Source organism: Columba livia, chromosome 1 (assembly GCF_036013475.1).
Source record: "Columba livia isolate bColLiv1 breed racing homer chromosome 1, bColLiv1.pat.W.v2, whole genome shotgun sequence".
Lineage (NCBI taxonomy): Eukaryota > Metazoa > Chordata > Aves > Columbiformes > Columbidae > Columba > Columba livia.
Window position 1 is genome coordinate 153,881,507 of NC_088602.1, and position 15,244 is coordinate 153,896,750.

Below are 15,244 nucleotides of genomic sequence, written 5' to 3' on the forward strand. Positions count from 1 at the left end.
CCTGGGGCAGGAAGCAATGTCTCCACTGCCCTGTCTGTGTACCTACCCGCGAGTTTTGCTGAGGGAGCCTGGCTTGAGCACGGGGCCAGGGGGTGGGAAGCATCTGTTTTCCTGTGTACATGCAAAGAAAGTTTGGGATCTAATAAACAACCCAAGTTTACTGCTCGTTTGGAAGAAACCACCGGCAATGATAAAGCTCTGCTCAAACCTCTCTCTTTCCCTTTGCTTCTTGGAAACATGAGCTCAACTTTCTCGGCAAGACTCGGCCTCATCCTGCACAGGGGTGACCAGCTGGTGCCACAACCTGCTGGAGTCACAAGCTGCCTGGCCTGGCCATAGCGTGTGGGATTTGGGATGAAACATGGAGTTCAGAGAAGGGCAATGAAGCTGGTGAAGGGTTTAGAGTGCAAGAGTTATAAGGGGTGGCTGAGGGAACTGGGGCTGTTTAGCCTGGAGAAAAGGAGGCTGAAGGGAGACCTTATCGCTGTCTGCAACTACCTGAAACGAGGTCGTAGTATGGAGGGTGTCAGTCTCTTGTCCCAAGTTGTGAGAGATGGGATGAGAGGAAATGGCCTCAAGTTGGGCCAGTGGAAGTTTAGGTTGGATATTGGGAAAAATTTGTTCACAGAAAGGGTTGTCAGGCAGTGGAACAGGTGGCCCAGGGAAGTGATGGAGTCACCATCCCTGGAGGTGTTTAAAAGATGTATAGATGAGGTTCTTAGGGACAGAGTTTTGTGACAGTGTTAGGTTAACAGTTAGACTCGATGATCTCGAGGGTGTCTTCCAACCAAAATGACTTTATGATTCTATGTTTCTATGGATCCAGACTCTTAATGTGTGACAGTCTTGCTTGGAAAGCTGCAGCTCCAGGGAAACACTGGCGCATGGCTTGCCAGGAATCTGCTTTTGCCACTGAAACCCCACCATATTTCCATGTACATAAACCTACTTTATGAAGGAAGCAACGAGAGAGAGCAGCACATACACATAGCTGCATTTTATAATGGGTTTATTTAGTGACAGTGGAGTTCCCTTAGTCTGAGCTGAAGTAAAGTGGAATCGAAAGCTTTCAATAGTCCACAGGACTAAAGCAAACAGAGTCCACAACCACCCAATAATGGACCGGGGAAGCTCTTGCTGAAATGGGCTGAACTCCACTGCAATCAATGTGGATACTTCCAGCTTGTTGGGACTCAAGTCCCATTTCTATTGCTAATAAGGTGGCCAGCAGCATACTTGGAAAGCACCCAGATGGACAGGGAAGCCAAAGGAAGGGAGAATGTATTATTATACATGCAGCTATGAGGCAATTCACACACATACATGGTGAGAAGTTCTGGGGGTGGCCACAGCCACCACAAGGGCAGATGCCTGAGATGAGTATTTACACACACTTAGTCATAGACTTCCTGGGAAAGAAGATGCCTATAATGAAAGGATAACATGAGTGTTTAATAAGCAAAGCATGCTTTTACTGAAATCATGCAAAGAAATACGTCTGTGTCTTTCTATATATATATTTTTTTTTAATGTGTTGTAAGGGCTCTTTTTTAAAAAAAAAATGGGGGAAAAGACTTTGATGATTTTAAAAAGTACAGGAACTGTTGACAGGTCTGGTGTAGGTTTTGGGATGTGACTGTCGCACAACAGCTAGCTCAGTGATCAGACACAGGGTGTTAGTCCATATGCATAATTCAGCCCTTTGAATTAAAATCCTATAAATTTATTCCCAGATGTTGTCACCCAAAAGCAAGGTTTGCCTGTGTCTTGAGAACTTGTTGTATGAAGATGCCTGTTTAGAGGCAAGCAGGAGTTTGATTCTTGAACTAGGGACTCAGCAAAGCCAACTTTGTTAGGGGTGATGGGAGAGTCATGAAGTTATTGCCAACTTACAACACTGTTGGCCCAAACTGTATCACTTTAGCACCTGATTTTAAGGGCTGTGCTCTGTGTGTAGTGTCACGGCAAAGATCACTTTGCAGTTAATCAGTATTTTGGCGCTGGTGTGTAAAAGTGAGTGCTGGTATGCATACATTAGCCTCTATTTGAAAACATATGGCTGTAAACTATGTCACTTTCCCCCTTACCCTCTGTCCCTCCTTTCCAACAAATAATGAGGTTTTCAATATTTCTCGTAAATATATCAATATTTCTTGTATTTCTTGCTGTTGGAGCAGTAGAAGAGAGTTGGATCTAAATTGATCTGAAGTGAAGAATCTTAAAGGAAACCTGATCTATCCCATAAGCACAACACTTTCCACTCCTTTGTTTCACTCAGGGTGCTCAAGAGAGATGCTGATTTTGGGTCTGTGATTTTTTGTACTGCCCTGTAGTCCATAAACAATGCAGAATGTCTCTTTTGGTTTTCTTCTGCCATGTTTAGTTTTGTGCATCAGTTCACGTTATTCATCTCATATTATGCACTTCCAGTTTCCAGTATTATTCTTTCTTCTGCAAAACCTTTCCAGTCAATGCTAAAATGAATAGTCCAGGTGCAATCACGTTATGGATACTATTAGAAGGATCTGGGGAGATGGGAGATGGAGTCATTAAAACTTTGGTCTCTTGGCACCAGTATTGTCTTACCACAGCGTCTGGTATTTTCAATCAGGCCGAAAGCTCCCATAGCACAAGGTACTGTAATTTTTGCTTCACCCTTCCCCCAGAAGTAATACTGTGACTTTTTCAAGCTTTTATACTCTAAAACTGACCTTTCAGTTTATTTAGCTGCCTCTACTTGTATGATGACAAAGTCTGTTCTGGGTGGTTACCTAACGGATTATGGGAATGTTTTTCATGCATTTGAGAGCTAAATGTTGAAAATAATGTGTGTGGCACTTCCCTGGTGTCAATTAAGTTGGAGGAGTAGTGAATATATATGATTTCCTGTAAAAACAAGAAGGCTGATTCAAATCTACAGGAAAGTAATGATGTCATGACATGATGTCATTGTGTTTATGGAACTATCTTACTGAAAATCTGAGCTGAAGATCAGCACTGGTTGCATGCCAACCTTGCCAGACGTGGCAAAGTCAGGGCTGTCCAGTGAAATATGGAGGAGAAGTAGTAGTGCTCCCCATTATTCATTTACTAACAAGTCGACATAATCACCAACCGCATGCGGCCCAGCTCACTCAGCAGATTAGTACTTTGGCCCCATGGAGGTTTGTAGTGGCAAATGACTATGCCAGACAAGCCCTTCCCCTTTGCTCTTTCCCAGATCAGAAATAGTGTAAGAAACAACAAGCAAAGATGGGACGTGTTGAACAATAAGAGTTGCCAGCATTAACATCTGTGCTCTATTAAAGACACGTGATACAGATTCCTTTAAAACATACATGTGTGTATTCATTACTGTATTATAATTATAGCACAATGAATTAAAAATCATTAGCTGGGGAAAGAGGGCCTATGCTTCCAAGCCAGATGAAGTAAATCCTGAGGAGGAGTAGGTATCCTCAAGGGTCTCCAGAGGAAGGAGGAGATAGAGGTTATGATAAGAAAAGTGATGAGATACTTGTGACAGGAGGAGTTCAATAACAATCGGATCAAGACAACATTGTACAAGGCAGGACCTGACGCAGTATGGTCATTGATAGATGGGATGGCAGCTGGAATACAACAGGGGTCCTTCTTGCAAAAGAAGAGACAGCATATAATTTAGGATGGGTTAAATTTTACAGAGCTTTACTGGATGGGGTGGATGATTTAGTCCATGGTACTTTTGGTAGTCTATAAGGGACGCCTGTAAAATCAAATGGGAATAAACTGACACACTTGATGCAAAGCACTGTGAGGGTAGAGGCCAAAGTTTTAGCAAGCAAGAAAGTTTTGGAGGTGGCATAAAGAAGAGGCAAGAATGAGGCTGTTGCTTAAAAGGTTTTGGAGTAGAAAAGGGGACCTCTCTGCTGCAGGCCTGGATATCAAGAGAGCAATGGGAGGACCAGAATCAGTGCAAAGCAAAGGATCAGATTTAAGGTGCTTTAGATGGATGGACATTTCATTTCTTTCAGCACTGAAGCTGAGACCTCTGGCTTTGGATAAGAATGAACTTAGTGAGTAACTAGATAGCGATATTGCAGAAATTAGTTTGTGCTACCTGAAGTCAGCAGTGCTTTAGGGTGTGAACATCCTTTGGGTTGGTAAAAAATTAGCTTTTGATTCTGACATTGCTTTTAAAATGCGCAACACACACACAAACACCAAAAAAAAAGAAAAGAAGAAAAGAAAACCCAACAGCAACATGACTTAGTTCCCACATCCTTGAGTAAACAAACCACAAATGAATGTTTCATGGCTCCTAACACTTGCTGTGGTTAAAACAGGTCACAGAAGTGAGTGGAAAGGGTTAAGCATGAAATGGAACCTTTTGTTGTAAATTCCACCTCTAATGTTGCTTACCTTCTCCTTTATTTGAGATAAGATTTTTTTGGATTCCCAGTAGTCCCCCTCAGCACTTGGAGGATAAGAGTGTGAGCATTTGATACTATTCTCATTACCTTGGAGCTTCAAGTATGAGAACTATATGAACATATCCAGACAAGCAGATGCTCAGCAAAAACGCAATATAGTATGTGTGTGTATGCACGTGCTTGTGCTTGTATTCACACACATATCTAGCAGTCCTGGTCAATAAATCTCCATTACCATATCTTATAATACAGGCAAGTTTTTAAAAGTTTGCTATGAGTACATAGAACAGTTTAATTTCTCGATGTGTGCTGTTCGCTTAGCCGGTATTTTGCAGTGTGGCCTTTAGGGAGCCCTCTTGTCTTTCCTTGTTTGCTAGGAGAGTGAATACATTCCCCCAACTCAGTATGTTGAAAAACAGTGTGTGTTTGTTTTTTTGTGTTTGTTTGTTCTTGCCTTTGTTTTTGTTTTGTTTGTTTGTTTGTTTGCTTTTTCTGCTGGGATGCGGTGGAAGAGAAGAGGAAACTCTTCAGTGTCCTCTTCTCCCTGACCTGAATTGGGTACTTTTGCTGTGTTTTTCTCTAATTAGAAAATTCTGTTCCCCGTGTAAACACATTGCAGAGGGAGAGATGGTGAACACCAGTTTTTGACTCTCTAGGAAAGTTGTTTTGATGGGTTACCCTTGGAAAAACTGTAGCGCCTAAGCTGTGGTAGAAGATACAGGAAGGAGATAAAGAGGAAAAATGCTGGAGTCTTCAAAGACGTCTCTGATCCAAGGGTCCCTCAGGTTCACAAGACACTGGCTGACAAAGCTCTCTCTTCACTCAGAAGGCTGACAGCACCATTTTTGGGGCAAACTCTGAATTCTCATTGATTTCAAAATGAGTAGCATGGGGTTTCTCTGGAGAGAACAAAATTCCTTGAACTTCACAGTAGAAAACAACCTTCAGCAATGGACACCATAGGAACAATTAGATCCCACTGAAGCTGATCATGCCTCTGCTACTGCTGGTCTCTAACCTCACCACACAGTCTGCTGCAGGTGCTTTCCCATCTCCAAAGGGCAAAGTGTGCATGGTTCTCACCCCAGCTTCTACGCAAAGTGAAGCTGCGTTCCCTAGCTGCAAAGCACAGGAGAATCACACATGGCTCCAAGGGCTTGGTTGTGATTTCACAACCTTCTGTAACACATTTGAGAGTGGTGCACTTATGTCAGTGTGTAATAAAATGAGAAGCAGGCCCTGGGCTTATTAGTACATTCACTGAGAAATACTCTGCCTGACACAGAAATGGCTCTGATGTTTTGTTGTGAGTCTCATGCTGTTGTAACTGTTCCAATGACCCCATGAGGCCTTGGCTGACATTGCCATGTCAGACGCTGGCAAGAAGAAGGCCACAAGCAATGAGGCATGGATGCTGCCTGGTACAGGGAACGGGATGCCATGGTCCACTGGAACATTTGAAATACCCCCTGGGCTCCTGAAAGCTGTTGGGTAATGGATCACTGCCTCCTTCCTGCTTGCCATTCTTCAGCGCTCAGAGCTATAGAAATAGCAGCACAGCGAATGAGGCAGTCGCAGCTGGACTTTTTTTGGAAAGATCCCTGTTTTATTTTCGTACTGTTTTAAAAGCACAACCGGTGATCTTGATTAATGTTCCAGAGCATAAGGGACTTTGGACATAAAGAAGAATGAGGAACATGGGATGTGTCACCCTACAGCTGGTATCTCAGGCTATGTCTATACTAGTAAATAGAGCAATGTCATAGCAAGAACAACAGCCCTGAGTTGCCTATACCGTTATAAATTGTTGGACTGTTCTCTGGCATATTCTGGCTCAAGCCAAGTAGCCTTCTCCCAGACAATTCCCAAGCCCAACGTGGAAACCAGCATGACAGCAGTCATACCCCATTGGGTACCTTGGAGGCTGAGAGAGTTTGACAGCATGGCTGGGGTTGGACCATGCCAGAGCTGCCAGACAATGCACCTAGCACTGTATGGTTTGCTGCTGCTAATGTAACCCCAGTCTGTCTCATGGGGTTGAGCCGGAGTGTAGTTTTTTTTCTCACTTTATCATAGGATAGAATAATAGAATCACTTTGGTTGGAAAACACCTTTAAAATCATCATGTTTAACTGTTAACCTAGCACTGCCAAGTCCACCACTAAATCATATCCCTAAGAACCTCATCTGTCCTGCCTTTGTGCCCTCTCACATTAGTGTTTTATTTCAGTTGTACACATGAATTATCTATCACATGCAGCCATATGTCATGCCACTCCCATATGATAATTTCCACTGACTACCTTTCTCAAACAGAATTCATAGTGGCTGCATTTTCACCTACAGCCACAGATATTTGCACCACATTTCTTTTGCCCACTGACCTGGAAAGTCAGGTGTTACCTCACATGAGAAATGTTTATGCTGTGTGTTCAGTTTGTTCTGCTTTACAGCCAGATCTTATTTTCAGCATTTTGAGCCCTTAGGCTCATGCAGGAAGTCAAATACTTCACTAAAATGGCCTGTCAGTGAAATACACATCCGCTGCTCTTTGTGCACTGGGGCATAAATATGGACAGTGTCTCCAAAGACCTATTCCATGGACCTACCTCCTCCACGGGTTGCACATGGAGTTAAACACTGGCAGCAGGTCTTCTGAACCCTAAGGTTGCTGTGGCATCTTTTGTAGGCACCTGGAACAGGTGGAGGCCAAATATGAGCCTTGTTCTGCTTACATCCCTGTTCCCGTGCTTCAGAGTTTCAAAGTTTCTTTCTTCGGATAAAAATCTTCTGTGTTTATCCAGACTAATTTTTGCCTCATGTCAGAGACACTGAGGACATGAAAGGCAGCCATTGTGTCCTATGATTGAATTAGCTCTGTGTCTCTTGAGATTTCTTAGGAACTTTCAAATTATATGTTTTTGATAGGAGCCAAAAACTGTAGGAAGGGCTCTATTTCACCATCTCTCCAAGTTCAGTAGTTGCCTGGGGAAGAAAATGAACTCCCAAAGTGCAAACTTCATGTTTTCAAAGCTGGAAGAGTCATGTTTCAATGATTCTGTGAGTGAATACTAATTTACTTTTTTTTTTTTTTTCCTTTTAAATCCAAAAGGGAAATTAAATGCTTCCAAACTGTAAAAGGGAACTTTTTCTGACATTAATTCTATTTCTCCATGATAAATTCTTGAGGCTTTTGAAATTTTTACTTTGGGTTAGGGAAATAATCTGAAACCTTGAAACCCCTCGAGAGCTGAGAAAACCTTTTTCTACCTAGGCTTTCAGGGCGTGAGCCCACAATGGCACCACATGGGTATTTGTCTCCCTCCTGTGGTTTATTCTATGAGATTAGATACAATCCTGCTCCACCTGTTTGCTAAAGCCATTAGAGCTTCCAACAAAGTGGAAGAAACATCTTCAGTGGGTGTCCTGTGTGACTATCCTATATGCAAACTTTGTCAGCAACCTCAGTGCTGAGTGACAACCCAGTTTGTCATTAATAGTGAAAACCATTATGGGAGTCAAGCAGGCTCCGCACAGCACAGAGTTATTTTCAGCTGGGACTGGCCTCTGTTTACATCTTTTCCAGCTGTAACAAGGAGGGGGCTCCTGAAGCCAACACATTCAGAGGAAGGCAGTAGAAACCACTGTGTGGATCAGCCTTTTTCATCTCGCAACTACCACCTCGGTCAGCAGCATTTTTCCCCCACTGAGCACACACATGGATGTACCGCAGGCTGCAGCAGCCAGGAATGGTAAGCGGCAGGAAGCAGAGAAATTCCTTTCGGAGTAACATGTAGACCCTCTTCTTTAGCTTGGGCAAGCCTGGAGTGGCAAAGGATGCTGTGGTCTCCGTGAGCCCACTCCTTCTGTTTTGTCTAGAGAGAAAGGGTTCGCCCTTTACTGGAAAAAGAGGTGGAGACCTGAGCTGATTTCATCTGTGAGGCAATATCTCCACTTCTCTGGGATAAATGAGACAAATGTGACTGAGCTGGTCCACGCCCAGTACAGGAAGGTATTTGTTTCTTTCCCAGGCACATTACCAAGGCTGTCATGAGAGCCAGGTTGGATTTTGGAATGTGGGCAGAAACCTGCATGGAGGTAAAGGGGCACATGCCCGAAAGAAGAGCATTGAGCTCACCAGGGGAGCTCGTGCCTGGTGCTTGGGCTGGATGCAGAGCCAGGCATGGGGATGAGGTAAGAGGGGCAGAGGTACCACTCGCCTACGCTGCCTGTTGTCACCAAATGTGCTGTCCTTCCATTGCTGCACGAGCACTGTGCTCGCTAACAGGCAAAATCTGAAACTAGTCCAGAAAGACGGGTTTCTTATTTCAATTCTACCTCTTTTCTTCCCATCAGACTTCATTCCATTAAGTTATTTTCCAGAACTGATTGCCGAAGTCTTTTAGAGTGGTCCTGGCTTTATTGCTCATCAAGACAGTGCCAGGCTCCCAGAAATGCAGCAGTTAAACTTCTCTGCTGAGCTTCTGTGCTGCACAAACAGTTGCTGTCAAAACATATAGACCAAACATCAGGGGAGTGGGAACTCCTTTTAAATAACAACAATAAAAATACTCGAAATCACAAAGAAAAAAATTTGCTTTGTCAAAGAAGCTAAATCATACCTCAATCTGTTTAGGACTAGTCAAAATCTGTTAGATGAAACTTAGTCTCAAGCGGGAAAAGCCAGCTGGGCTTTTCACTTTTTCTTGGTTTGTTTCTTCAGTTCTGAAAGCAAAGAGAGTTTGGTATACACTTATCTTTGTGGTCATCTCAACCACCATCACCCTTCAGTTGTGGGTGGGACAGTGAAAAAAATGTTCAGAACTTCCCATGCAGAGGTGGCTCAGCTAATTTCATGCTCAGAGAGTAGCAGGTGTCCAGGCAGTGTCTCTGTGCAATTTTGGACTTCAGTAGCAAGAATCTCGATACTGGACCTTGAGGACAGAGTAGTATTTCATACACATCTTGTAGACAGCCCTAATTAGCTAAATTAGTTTGTCTGCATCATAAATGTAAAGCAGTGCATCCTGGATTTGTCTCTAATTATGGCATTGCTGTGGTGATGGGTTGCAGACCTTTTTTTTTTTTTTTAACTTTCTCATTAGTACTTAGCTTTAGGCATTTGTGAGAAACCACAGCCTCCAAAAGCTCCCACTCCTGTCCTCTTAATTTTGACTCACAAGGTTTTAATGGATGAACAGAAAGCAAAGAAAGCCTTTGGTTCTCATACCATTCAGCAAATCTCCGGCTGGCACTGGCATTGTTTGGGAACCCTTGTGGGGATGAAAGCAAACTCTGTACAGATGTGGCCTCTTCTGAGACCGCTCTCTGAGGCCTGTTGATTCTCAGAACAAAAAGCACGTGAGGAGGGTGACTGGCAGGGGATTTCCATGAAACGCTCCAAGTGAAGTTATTTTAAACTCATCCTGCACCACACAGGGCTAGCGATATTCCTTGGTGGGGGTGGGAGAGGTTCCCAAAAGCACGAACGCTGCTGTGACCCTTTGTACACAGTGAATTTTTCCATAACCTCAGTGGGACTGGAGCTGGCACGTCTGCTGCACACAGTGGGACAACGCGTGGGGATCCTCTCATGATCGGCTCATGAAGCACGTCATGACGAAGGCTCACCAGTTTGGAGCTGGGAAATGTAGAGCTGAATGAATGTGGCAAAAAAGCTGCATGTAGACACCTTATGCAAGGACAGCTCAGGTGTTTCTGTTCCCAGGCCTGTCTAGGAGGGAGAGGGGGGTTAACATGCATGGATCTGGTCACTGTGCATTTTTAGACCTTGGTTTCCACCCATGAGAAGTTAATGGGGTGAATCCATCTGGTTGGCTATATCTGTGCCTGATGTGAAGACACGCTCATAGAGTACTTACGAAAAATCCTGTCCTTTCTTCCTGAACCTCATGTAGGGAGTTTATGAGGCATGATATGCGAACCCTGTCCCATGAAAGGATTAACCAGCTCTCAGAAACTGGGAGTGGTAAATGGGGTCCCTCCTGAAACAAATTCCACTCTGAGTACGACTGCTGGTTAAACTGAGGCTTTGGATGGTAAAACTGTAACGGGGGCAGGAAATTTGATTACATCCATCAGTCCAGCCGTCTGACTTCATGCAGCTAATGCTATCCTGAACTCATCACTATGGCAGCATGGCATCTCACACGTAAAGACTGAAGCCCTGGCCGCACTGAAGACAATGGGAGTTAGCTTATTCATTTCAATAGGGCTATGGTTTCTTTTGCAATGTCTGGTAAAGAATGTTTATCTCAAATTCCTCTCCCACCCTGAGATGTTTTCACTGTTTTATTGCTTGGTGATGCAACTTTTAAGCAATCCTGTCAGGATGGCCTTTCGTGCCCAAAGTTGAGGCTGACTGAGACAGTAGGAGGGCCGCCGAGACGCTGTGGTTGGCCACCCAGCTTATGACGCAAAGTCCCAGGGGAGACATGGACCAAAGCTCCATCGCAGTGGCAGGGAGAAACAAGGTCTTCCAGGAACTCAAAGCAGTGCTGGGAAAGCTCAGAGAGAGGGGAAGCAGCTGACACCTTTTTCTCTCTTGTCTCTTCCCACACATCTGTGAGATCTCAGATAAGACCATGAAGAAAAGGCTGGGATTCTTCTCTCCACGGTGGCACATCTCCATACCACACCAGCACTGGCCTGGGACCATGGTGCTTGTTTGTCCTAAAGTTTCTGGATTGCCAAGGTGATGCTAGGAGACACAAATCATTTTTATATGTGATTTCATTCTTTCATGCCATAAGCTAATTGCTTCCTCACACCACAATATGTTCCAGCTGTTGGTCTTTATCTGTTTCTGGGTTTATTCTGTCACTCTGGTGCATGGGTAATTTAGAAATGGTTCCCACATTTCCTCTTTTACTTCAAAAGAAATAAGAAAACAAAAACACTCACAGGCAAAATCTGCTTACTCCTAACTGTATTTGTTCATGTGAGAGGCTCGAAGATCTAATTCTCTAAAATATTACCTATTAAAAGGGTTACTTTTCATTTGTTGATGCAGAGCAGAGCTTCTTCCTTGGTGATGCTGCATATGCAGAAGCCCAGACAGAACCGGGACAAGCTAAGCTCTGCAGTATGTGACAAACCCAGCTTTGATCTTCCATATGTGAGACTACTTGTCCAAACTTACCGAGACTTCCGTGGCTAGGGAGTGAGGGAGAATGAGGACTCTCTTGTTTGTAAAATTTGATGTGATCCTTCTGTGTTCCCACCAATAGATAACAATAATTATTTTGAATTCTCTTCCTCTGATCCACGGGGCTGTTTCAAGAGGTGGTTAGGTGGTGCACAGTATGATATAGACAGCCAGAGATCAGATTTTCAGAACTGTAAGCAATCCATGTGAGAGATGAATTAAACAGGTCCTTTTCCAAGTACAGCCTCAAAACGTTTTCCAACACCCAAGAGCAAGATTACACTTAGTGTGCTTTCAAGATATAGGGTGGCATATCAGTTTTAGCTATTTTCAACTACAAATGTTATGAAGGGAAGAGAAGAGGTATAAGGAGTTGCTCAGAGAGGTGGGTGAACTTGGCAGTGAGATTCAAAGCTGACCTTTTCAAGAGCTGTATTAATCACCAGCTAAGCTAACATCTGACTTGTAACTTCAACAGAAGACAGGCTGCTAAGTTTATGGAAAGAGTGAGGGAGAATTTTTCAGTGAATTGGGAGGAAGAAATGAAAATGGAAATGGCTGTATGGGATAGGTGTGAATTGCAAACGAGCTGGCTAAATGGGGTAACACAGAGGCTTTTTTGCTTTAATTCAGTGTGAGTGTAATGGGAGGCAGATGCCCATGGACACCCTGATGCTTGGTTCCTATGCTTACAGATTTTTGATGGGAACCAGAAATGCAAAAAATTAAATACTCAGGTGCAATCTGAACCAGTTCTGAACTTTGGTGACCTCTGTTTCAGGCTTATTAGTCTGATGTGTCTTGGGAGTGTCAGCTGGTGGCCAGAACTTTTCTCCCAAAAGATAGCCAGCAAGGGAGGACTATTGCATGACCATGTCATTCATGAGTTGCATCATGCAGCTTACAATGCTGTTGGGCAAATGTATCCAGCAATGAGCAGGGCAGATTTAAACTGTGCACAAAATTTTTATAATAAGTGGGTTTTATACTGACTCTAGATGACATCAAGAAAGCCTAGTGCTACTGCTGTCCTGGCCAATTCCTTTCTGTGAACATGATCAGATGAGTCAGTGGTGAACAGGTACTTCAGCCCTTTGGGTCATGCTTAGGACATGGCCTTTGCTGCCAGGTTGGCTATGGGAAGTGTGTCATATAGTGCAAGTCCATTTGGAGTATGGGGCCCAAATTTGCCACGTGTGTTGGCAGCCATGCAAGGCTGGGACTCTTCCTCTTACGTGACGTGACAGCCCAAGCCCAGCCGTCCAGGCAGTCAAAAGATTGGCACCCTGAGCTCGCACAGTGAACCTCACAGAATCACAGAACTGTTGAGGTTGGAACTGATCTCTGGAGACCATCCAGTCCAACCCACCTGCTAAATCAGGTTCACTCAGAGCAGATCATGCAGGGATGTACCCAGGCGGGTTTTGAATGTCTCCAGAGAAGGAGACTCCACAGCCTCTCTGGGCAGCCTGTTCCAGTGCTCTGGCACCCTCAAGGTAAAAAAGTTTCTCCTCGTATTCAGATGGAACCTCCTGTGCTTCAGTCTGTGCCTGTTGCCCTTCACCTTGTTGTTGGGCACCACTGAAAGAACGCCGGTCCCATCCTCTTGACACCCACTGTTGAGATATTTATAAACATTGATGAGATCCCCTCTCAGCTTCTCTTTTCCAGGCTGAACAGACCCAGCTCCCTCAGTCTCTCCTCATAAGAAAGGTGCTCTAGGCCCCTCATCATCTTTGTAGCCTGCTGCTGGACTCCCTCCAGTATTTCCTTGTCCTTCTTTAACTGGGGAGCCCAGAACTGGATGCTGTACTCCAGATGTGGCCTCACCAGGGCAGAGTGGAAGGGGCAGATAACCTCCCTTGACCAGCTGGTCATATTCATGGTCAGATGTGTCTGATTTACATTCACAAAGTCCAAAACAATGTATGTCAAGTGAATAAAAGAGTTTTCAGGCTGTTAGAAGTACACCTATGTAGGGACTTTGTGCAGGTAGAAAAATTGTAGCCTGACCTGGCCTTCACACTGCTTTGGGGCATAAACCAGCAGCAGGAAGGGAGGAAGTCCCACAGACATCATGGTCTTTTATAATGAGGGGCTTGTACTGACCATAGATGATGTTGAAAAGCACTCTGAGTGCCGTCAGGTAATAAAGTAACAGCGTAATCCCATCATTCATTAGCTACTGCTCATCCTCTTTACTGCAAATATAGCCTGAGTTCCCACATTTGGAGAAATAAGGGCTTAGATCTAGGGTTGAATAGAGCTGATCAGTTTGAGAAAACGATTCAGCTAAAACCAGCACTGACTGAAAACAGAGGGCACTTCCTCCGGTAACTGCTGCTCCAGTGCTGCCAGCTTAGGGCTGGGGTCTTCAATGTACTCGGAGTTGTACAGTTCTATAAGGCAAACATACAGGCAAAACACGACTGGGGAATAAGCAGCAAAGCAGCCACGTGCAGGTGTAGTGGGAAGATGATCAGCCCAATGAGTATGCATCATGTTGTGATAGAAAATCTTTGCTGGTCTTGAGTAGTTACCAGGCTAATCAGGGGTGGATCCTGCTATCGCGGTGTAGCTTGCTCTGAGACTGATTTTTTGACAGATGGAGATGTGAGCAGCTGTCATAGCAAAGCAGGTCCCTCAGCCATTCACATGACGCTGAGTTTCCCAGGCGTGCCGGATAAGTGTGCTCAAGCCAGAGTTTCTGTCTTACCTAACCCACAGGCCTGGACCTGATCTGTAGTAAAACTTCTGATGAAATTTCACACACTCCTTAGCTTGGATGAAGTTTAAGGATGAAACCGAAGAACTAAGCTCTTCTTGAAGATGTGTTCTTGACTTCCAGAATAAAAGCCCAGGGTTTGGAAATCTGAGATCAGTATATTCCCATCGATGAAAACTCAGTTTTGAGCATGATCTGTCAGAGCTCTGACTTATTGCCTGTCTGGGTGCAGTGGAAAGTATATTTGTTTGCAAATCCATGCATTGGGAAGGACTCGCAGAGATGTTTTTTCCTTGGAGACAAGATGACCTATTATCAATATATACAATTAGAATTTAAAATTAGAGTATACTATATTGAATACTGTGCAAAATAAACCTTGCTTCAAGCATTTACAGTCAAAACAGACAATCTGAAGGAGAATTATCTTCATTTTTGGAATGAAGAACTGAAACACTGGGAGATTAAGTGACTTGACATGAATCAAACGACCAATCTGTGGCAGATCCAAGAATAAAATCCAGATCCCACTGAAGCAACCTAACCAGGAACATCCTTCCCATTGAATACTTTAATTAACATAAATTAAGCAGCAAGTTGACTCAACATGTTTTTAATTTCACATGTGTACTTCAGAGAAAACGATAATTGCATTTTATAATCTAAAAATAAACAAACACATATGTCTATCAGAAAAACAACAGGCACACAGGAAAAATAGTTCATCCTTTCATTATATTTGGTGTGAAGTCCTTTGTCAGGACTAAAATTGTGAAGTGAAGGAAGAAGGCAAAGAACACTGTCCTTCTGCATGAGTTTATTAAAATTAAAAATAACCCTTCTTTTAGGTCTGTGCTGTCTGAGTGCCAGGGTTCTGTGTAAACAGAAGAGCCAAATGACAGATTCTTTTAACATGGATCCTGTCAAATCTACCACAAC

At 43.8% G+C, this 15,244-nt stretch overlaps 1 protein-coding gene and 1 long non-coding RNA gene across 2 annotated transcripts in view; one reads left to right on the forward strand and one right to left on the reverse strand.

The window, feature by feature from the left end:
* The window catches only part of SYN3 (synapsin III), a 199,991-nt gene that overhangs the window by 36,269 nt on the left and 148,478 nt on the right, over positions 1 to 15,244 (reverse strand). The window lies entirely within an intron of this gene.
* Positions 7,288 to 15,244, forward strand: part of LOC135576140 (uncharacterized) — a 30,457-nt gene continuing 22,500 nt past the window's right edge. The window contains exons 1-2 of the long non-coding RNA XR_010467736.1: positions 7,288 to 8,164; positions 8,444 to 8,606. This is a non-coding gene — a long non-coding RNA (uncharacterized LOC135576140). The remainder of the gene's footprint in view (positions 8,165 to 8,443; positions 8,607 to 15,244) is intronic.